The sequence below is a fragment of the Ceratosolen solmsi genome, unplaced genomic scaffold (genome assembly GCF_000503995.2).
Source record: "Ceratosolen solmsi marchali unplaced genomic scaffold, CerSol_1.0 scaffold1, whole genome shotgun sequence".
Classification (NCBI taxonomy): Eukaryota; Metazoa; Arthropoda; class Insecta; order Hymenoptera; family Agaonidae; genus Ceratosolen; species Ceratosolen solmsi.
The window spans coordinates 6,692,943-6,702,054 of NW_011948415.1; positions in this window are offsets into that span (position 1 = coordinate 6,692,943).

Genomic DNA, 9,112 nt, shown 5'->3' on the forward strand with positions numbered 1-9,112 from the left:
TTATTATTATTATTATTATTATTATTATTATTATTATTATTATTATTATTATTATTATTATTATTATTATTATTATTATTATACGCACTGCTAAATTATAGTCGGCTCGCGCACATTTTAAAACGTCAAAATTCTTCCTCTATATGCTACTGCCTATTTTTACTCGTAACATATAAATAGAGGACAATTTTAGATTCGTAATAGGATGAAATGTTTTTTTTTCTAATTTGGGGCACGCGTATGTGAGGGCTGACGGGCGCACGCACGCAAAAACACATAACGATCGAGTAAGAAAAAGCAATCCGTATGCCAAAGGAAATTATTTACATGATAACAGCGTTCTTTTTATTTATTACTACGCTTCGTTTGGCTCCAGTCATTATTAGCGAATATATTAAAAAGCCTGGAATACGTTGTTATTGCGCTTTTACATGCATACGCGCGCCTGAATAACGCGCCTTAGAGAAATTTTTCTTCGTTAAAACGAATTCATAATTATTGCATATCATGTATAATAAACAGAATTCCCAAGGTCAAAGCCATTAAACGTAGCATTGAATTTATATTTAAAGTACTTGTGGTGCCCGGTTATTTGAGTTATTTTCGTGGGGTTAACAACTCGCCTAATAGGTCAATTGATCTTGATAGATACGTTCAACGTCACGCGCGAGTGAGAAAAAAACTTTCTTATAGCAGAAGGGGGAGAGTCATCCTGCTAATAGCGCTAAGATCTGAATTGCATTTAGCGTAAGCAGTGATGTAACTAATCTGTCTGATCGAACTTGCCATTTTCACTCTCCGAGCTCTATGCTCCAGCGTATGCATTGTATATTCTATTACTTTATATTCGTTTTACTGCAGTAAATATCCTAATCCTTTTGCCTCTTTCAAACTGTTTATTATCAACTTATATTATCGTTTGCAATTGCTAAATATTCATTACAATAATATCGCTCGCCGACAAAGCTCGTACTTCGTATGCCTTAAATGGCCATGTGAATGACAACGTGGATCCACAATAATTCTTCATACCAGAACATTTAAACGTTCTTCTAGCTTTAACACTACGGAGTTACTATAAAATACTTAGTCCAGTGGAAAATGAATCTTTTTTTTTTTTTTTTTTTTTTTTTTTTTTTTTTTTTTTTTTTTTTTATAATGCCCCACGGAATCTCAGAAAATACGTGCACAACGAAAAAGGACGTGCCCGTATTACCTGACGATTGTCTGTTAAAGTGAAAGAAAAAAAAAAGCTAAGGCTTATGTGACACTGAATTTGCATAAAAAGTATTATAAGCGTCGTTGTTGTATCCTATTACACAACTGTACGTATATTCTTACCACACATCTTTTTGACTAGTTAGCGAAAATAGTTTATAAATGATATATTATACGGAATTGTTATCGAGCATTCATACAATTTACGAACGAATTCACGACTCGTCAAATCCCATTTTCTTGCCTCCTACTACCGCCACCAATACCATTACCATTATTACACGACATAGTGATTTTGCGAAGCTACAGCGAGGGCGACGCCATTTCGTTTATTATTCAGGCAAACCGCGCAATTATTTGCGGTCGAAGTTTTAGCTTTATGAGCTCATGCGAGACAAACCTCGAAAAATTATATCGATGTCACGTACGGCTAGTCGGCAGTTTAAAAAATGCCGAAACCCTTTACTTTAATTCAAACTTTTTACTTATATGATCGTAAATTTGATGACGGCGTGCGACGTTTGCCAGTGCTATTTTGTCCATATATTGATAGATTGAAATTAGGAAATTAAAATCATGAATAAGACTGAAAAGTAGAATTTTACAAATTAAAAAATTAACAGTCTAAAGACATTATTGCTGTTCATTTGGAGTATATTTATATAGGTTTTTTTTTTTTTTAATTCAATACAATTACTACTTATGTTTAAAAATATTTCTTTCATAAACGAATGTTGAGCTCTTAGAAATAAAAACGTAGTTTATTTAAATTAACAAACAAATATATATATACACACACACACAGACTCATATAATATTAAGATGATAGAAATGATTCTAATACTGTTAGTAATTCTTATGCATATACACGTTTATATGGATGGACAGACGCGCAATTGCATGTGTGTGTGGTTTTTGTGCGCGCGCGTGTGTGTGTGCGTATGTGTGCCTGAAATAGATTTTGATGGATGCCAAGCTCCTATTCTGCTTCTACGTATAATTGAGAGTTATAACTTTAAATGTTTATAGTGAAGAATTTTAATATTTATTATTTGAAATATTTTACATTTAAAAGTATATGATATATAAGTAATATCGTACAAGTCAGTTTAAATTTATAATGAATAATACTCCATAATGGATTTATCTATCTATCTATATATATATATATATATATATATATATATCGTATAATGAAAAAAATAAAAAAGTTATGACAGTGAAGCAAAATTTAACCATTCGATTTAGTACTGTGCCGAATCGCTCATGTCGCGACATCAACGAGTAATTTTCACTTTATTGCGTCTGCGTCTCGGCCCATTGGCTCAATTCTTTAGTTAAGCAAGCTTACGTACAAAGCGACGGAGTCTATTCGGTTAGATATGCCGAAGAGGCGAAAACTACGCCTCGCTTCCCAAGCAGCGCAAGTGGTTCTATTCGCCATTTTGTTAGTAAATTTTAGAAAGAATGTATTATTATTATTATTATTATTATTATTATTATTGATAGCAACTTGGTTGTGAACCATGGGAGTTGGCTTACGTTTCGATTAGCTCTACCGTTGGCTTGCTGGTAAGGACTAAAAAATATTTTCTCGAACACCCTTTAGGTCTCGGTGGAGCCCCTCTCCCTTCTCCTGCTTCCTATCCGCTCTTTCTCTTTATGCTGCTCAAGGTCAGAGACGGCAATTCACGCCGACCGCGATGGCGACAACAACGCATCCGTCCACTACTCGGGGAATCTTGAGGAGCTCCGGCAACTCATGCTAATTGTCTCTAATTGGATATTTCGCTTCCAAGTGGTTGTCTATTCCATTTTGTTCCACGAATGTACGTACGACGACGACGAAGATGAAGACGACGACGACTCTTCTTCTTGCGTGTGTCGTCGCTCCGAAAAGTATTTCGATGGAGTTAGACGACCAACGACCGAAATAATTGACGCTCCATGGAAAATTTGGATTTTTATCATTGGCTCGTTCCGGAAAGGAGGAAAGTCCATTTAAAAATAAGCTTAGCCGAGATTCTACTGATTTTGCTATCCGCGTAATTTGGCAAACATTTAAATACAATTGGTTGTTGTTAGGGAGAGGCGCTGCAGGTAGAAATAAATCTTACGTTTATCGCAATCGAAGTGTGACCGTAAGATATAAATCTGCTCCAATTCAGTATATTCTTCAGAGGCTCGTTGAATCACAGTTCTCTCCATATCTCGTTTTTACGTAACGGTACTTAAGACGCGACAGAGGTAAGAGCTTTTCAATCGAGTCGTTGATTTTTAATCAAATTCGTTGGGGGCCCGGGGGGGACGAGGAAATAAAGAAGGAAGAGATAAGAATTCCAATAAATTCCCCTTGTTGAGGTGCAGGCAAATGAAGGGTATCGAACTCAACCTTAATGAAGAAATTGAGGATAAATCGATGAGCAGTGTCGAATGTCCCTATGGAATTCGAATAAATTAGCATTTATTCGTGTGGCTTAGAAGGCAAAGAGCGGAAAAGTCTCGCGCTCGGTAATACGAATTGACGAATTTGATACCGTCGATGAAGATATTCACCGAGCATCCGTAATATCGTGCCTTCGCAAAGGTACTTACTTCCTCTCCTGTCCCTCGTCGCGACTCCTATAGATCCTATAGATTACGGCTCAGTACTTGTAAAACGACGGCCGCCATTCGTCGACACTACTCGCTGCGCCAAAAGCCCCGAGGGCAACGACGGGAAGACGAGGTGGAGCTTCGGTTCACCCGCTCGACGAGCATCTTTAAATTCAGGCCCAATCACGCGCCTCATCCCACGATGGGAGAGTCCAGGACAACCTCGTAAAGGCGACGTCGAGGAGGCGCTACCAATTTTCTTCTCCTACTCGCACAATGGGCTGTCGATCTCGCGTCCTTGCCAAGCGCCGGTTAGAAAGGAGCTTACGAGCGCAAGGGATTGTATTTTCCCAGGAGCTGCTCAATGTCGTGCGCGTTTGGCCAATGACGACGCGTCTATTTATACTGGCGCGCGGACAATTAGCCTTCTCTGACTTCCTCGTTCCTTGCATCGGAATATCGATAAGAGATAGGCTGGCCGTTCGATTCCGTGGAAGCCGCGGCTCATCCCGACTTCCCAGGTAAGCGGGTCCCAGGAATAAAGGGGTATTGGAGGTGCCGTAAAAGAGTCGTAACCGCTTAACGATCGCGGCCGAGCGCGAAAGCTTAAACTCCGGGCCTCTGGTTTTAAATATTTTCCTCCGGCTAGTTCCCGCGGTGTGCCAGTCCCTTTGAGCGCTCTGCCAGTTGCTCAGGAGAGCCCGTCGAGGCTCGTGTCCCTTTCTTCACGGTTTGCGACTTTAACGCTTATATAAAAAATCGATGCAACGGACCATTTACGAAGCTCGTGGCCTGTGCAGATTAACGTGCGCGCTCGCTCTCAACCTTTTATACTTCGGGGCCGCCACCCTCTCCTTCCGACTCCTGGGAACCGCGAGCAGCGCGGCGATAATTCGAGGCGAATTATAAGCGAGTCTTTACCCGAAGAAACGTGCTTCCTGCGAAATGCCTAGCCCAGGCCAATTGGCCTTCGCACCTCGAGGGCGCTTCCGCCTGTCACCCTTCATTCCTATCTCCGCCCGATAAAAGACTTTGCCCCCGCGCTGGCCATGTAGGTATTGAAAATCAAAATTTGTAGCATCAAATTTTTATTTATCGAGCCCGGCGTAAGGGAGGGAGGTGCAAAACGACACAAAAGCTGTATTAACGTTCCTTGGGGCTGAATCTCTCGATTTGCCCGATACGCGCTGCCGAGGTTCGCGATGACTCTCGCGGCCGCTGCCTCGTAAATTTCCAATACCACGCCCTTCAAATAGGCCCGAGTCCGCCGCCGAGCTAAGTTTTTTGCAAGCACGCACAAAAGAGAGGCGCGATACGCTCGCCATCACCCCGTCTTCTGTCCCCCCCTCCATCGCCCAACCCAATCCGTCCCTCACGATTCCTCTCCGTGCGTCTTTCCGGTTGCGGCCATAAAAAGTTGCGACGGTGCGCGAGAAAAGCCGAGAAGAAAGCGAAGGAGGAGCGAAAGCGCAAGAGGGGAGGTCGACCGGAGCCATGAGGGCTTTTCTGGGCACGAGCGGTGCGGTGGCGGCGATGGCGGCGGCTGCGAACGCGGACGCCCTCGGAAAAGATCCCGGCTTTTATGGCTTGGTCGCGGCGAGCGCTAACCTCCTCTCGTTCCCATTGTCTGCGCTTTGATGGCTGCGGCCGATGTTTTCGGCAAGGCTGATAGCGAAGGGCTCGCGTACGTGACGAGGGCCTGCCTCAGCCGCTTTTATCTAATCATCCGGGACGCGACGACTCGTCCACGGCGACGTGTAAATCCGAACGAAAGGCCGTCCGCCGGATTTACGGCTGCGACATCGGGCTCGTGCTATATATACGCAACCACCGTTTCAAATAGTGCATCGGTGCCTGCGCTGCGAAGGTCGAAAAAATCGAGAGACCGACATAGTCAGAGAAGGGACCGATGACGAGAGGGAGAGGTAGCGGCGCGGGGAGTCGAGGAAGCGGGGTGGGGGCTACAACGACGGGGATGGAGAGGAGTCGACGAACCTCGAGCATCTGCTGAGGAAGGAACGCGAGGACGTAGTATTGGTTTATGGTCGTGGGTGCGCGCACACCCTCATACATGAATGCCTTTCGTTATACATAGAACAGCCAGCACGAGACGGTCTTACGCACTCAGTTTCTTTTTATCATCTTTTATACGACCATCTGGGGATAAACGATTTGTTACCTTCCCTACGATTCTCCAAAACTGTTACTCTCCCGCATCCTGTTGGCTCGCTCGCTCATTGACAATTTCATATAAGCAACATTGTTGACTTTATTAAAGTAATTTCAGCTTACGCTGCATTTAAAGTGCCTCGTGGCAATCCAATTCTCTAGTGAATACCTCGCTACTTACGAGCTAAGTAGGCGGGTATGTAGAAGATAGATAGAGAGAGAGAGAGAGAGAGAGAGAGAGAGAGAGAGAGAGTGAGTAAGCCATTGAATGAGTTGTCATTGTGTGCTCGCATTAACAAAAATTAAAAAAACAATTCCCCCTCTTCAGAATTTCGAAGTAGATAGTTTTACCCCAATTAGTCATGTAGTTCGTTGTAATTAGAATGAGGATTAATAACGTCTGTAATATTACAGGATACCGTTTCGCCAGTGTTCTTGCACAACCATATAAAAACGAAAAATGTTTTTACTATGATGAATAATCAATGGATTTTAATAGGTTCAAAAAAATCTGCAGTAAAATTAGGAGGAATATAATATGCGCAAAAAGCACACAGATATAGCAATGCAAACGTGTGTGCGCGCGCGTGTACATGCCGTAGTACGTATACATTGCCATAAAATATTACGCTGAGATGCCGAAAATATACTCTATTTACGGAGCTTCGTATTTCCTTTAACAATTCCACGTGAATTCAAGAATATCCTTTACGCGCATGGTTCTTTCGTTTTTTGGAAGGTGACCTCAAAAACAGATACCGAGCGTACAAAAGCTTTCACAAGAGTACACATAAGAATATACTTGACTGTGAGCATGGAGCGTTAAAGAGCCTAGAGCAAGTTATGAAATAAAAACTGATGAAGAAAAAGTTAAGAGAAAGCATGTGGAAAAAAAATAGAGAGACAAATTAAGAAGAGATGGATACAGAGGTGGAGAGAGAGAGAGAGAGAGCGATGGATTGTTGGATGGAGCGATGATGGGTGGATTGGGGGGGGGCTATAGACAGAGAGCTGGCGAATGTGTGTATCAGCTGAGCAAAAGGGACTACTTCGTTCTCTGCATAAAGCTTAGTCTACCGGTTATCTGGTTTCACTAAAGTCCCGCGTACTTCAGAAGACTGTATATATATATATATATATAATGCAACACATAGACGCGCGAAACTCGAGAGCGCTTGAGCGTAGACGCGGATGGAGAAAAAGACGAAGAGCTATAGATGCGTACGAGCGAAGAGCGGAAAGAAGAGATGACGTGAGAAAAAAGCGTACAAGATGACGGAGCCGAGTAATAGAGATAGAGAGAGAGAGACAGAGAGAGAGAGAGAGAGAGAGAGAGTTGAATATAGCTAGCGTAATACGCTGGGATTTTGAGCCCTAGTCTCCGGATTTAAATCTCTTAGCCGTGAGTGACGCCAATTCGATCGGTGTTGCGGCAATTCCAAAAGCGCTAATAAATAGAGAATATTTTTCCACGAGTTAACTCGAGGAGCGCGAGTCCGCTGGCTTGCATAAAACAGTTGTTACGTACTCTTCAACGACACAAGTTAAATAGAGAGGCACTTAAAGTGTCAATGGAGAAAAGACATGGAAGAGGCCACCGGTGTGTGGCTTCTTTTTCTATTGGGAACGTCTCGAGCTCCGGCTGTGTTTTAAATCTGGAGACGCTACGACTTGAAACGATGAGGGGTGTGGCGGGTAGAGATGGGCGGTGGGCGGCGAGGTGGATAGGGAGGGGCGGGTGAGGATGATGGTTGAAGGGCGGGTGTGGCGAGGCGAGAGGATGAGGGACACTCGTTACGACCTCGTTGATACGAACTCTTACAAGTCGGATAGACGCTATCGGGCCGATCTCCTGTCGAGCTCGCACTTGGAAGTGGATGATTGTAGCGACGCTGCCGTGGCAATCGAGAGCTGAGATTATCAAGAGCACTGAAAAGCCAAATATTGCCTTATTGCGCGTGCGTTTCCCTTTGAGCGTTTAAGCGCATTATGACGCGCTTATCGTACGCATTGGTTCAATACGTAGCCATTTGCCTTTGGTTCGATGGTAACGAGTTTTCGGGACCACACCCTTGCGAACCATTCGTTGCTTTTGGGCTCCTATAATTGTTGTACGTTGTCTGTTACGTCGGTAAAGCAGAAACCATGATTACAATATGAGCTATCTTTTTTAATATCGGCACGCTGGAATAATTACATAATTAGCCGCCGATACGACTGATATCATCGTTCCGTGTTTACATATTCATCGATAATAATTCCTAGGCTTCTCAAAGTGAGATATCCAATCTGAACTCTTAGTGAGAGAAAGAGAGAAAGAGAGAGAGAGAGAGAGAGAGAGAGAGAATTAACGCTAAAGAATAAAAAAAAAAAGATTTTACACTTTTGCAAACCGGTTGGACGGTTATCTCATACGCTGTATATGCGAACTCATTATTTAGTTAAGTGTTGCATTAGCGACGCGACGCGCGTGTGTTCGCAAGATTTCCTTTCGTTGCGTCGAGCTGAGGCGCTGCTGCGTATACGTGTGTCCCACCTCTGAAAAAAGGAAAGAGAAAAATATTTTCAACATCGTAGTCAACGTATCTGTCCTTGTCGCGTTTTATTTTTCTTTAAATTATTTTATCTGTCGACGAGGGCCTCGCGCGCTTATCGGCTCATACGAGCTGCGAGCGATTGTACCTCTTAGTAGTTGGACGCTGTATGTCGCTTCTTATCGGTGCTTCGCAGTAATCAGTTGTTATTACAAGATAGAGAGAAGAGCAGGTATAATAATCGCGCCGCGTGCTGAGAGAAGAAACGTCGCGACGACAGCATTCCCGCAGCTTATTTTTGTATTGCAATAAATTCCTTTTCTTCGTCGTCAGTCCCATAGAGCGGTACGGGGGGGGGGCGGAGAGAAAAATGGAGCAGAGGGCCAAGGATGGAAGAAAGAGCGCAAGCACGAGTTACGACGATTGCTCTTTTTTTTTTTCTTCTTTCTTCTTTCATCTTTCTTCATTCTTCTTCTTCTTCTTCTTCTTCGTCTTATTTAATACTATAGCTGCAAGCTGAATGCAGGCTCCTTAAGAAAAAGAGAGAAAGAAACCTATTCGTACAAATGATCATTTCGTATTTTTTTTTTCTTCCG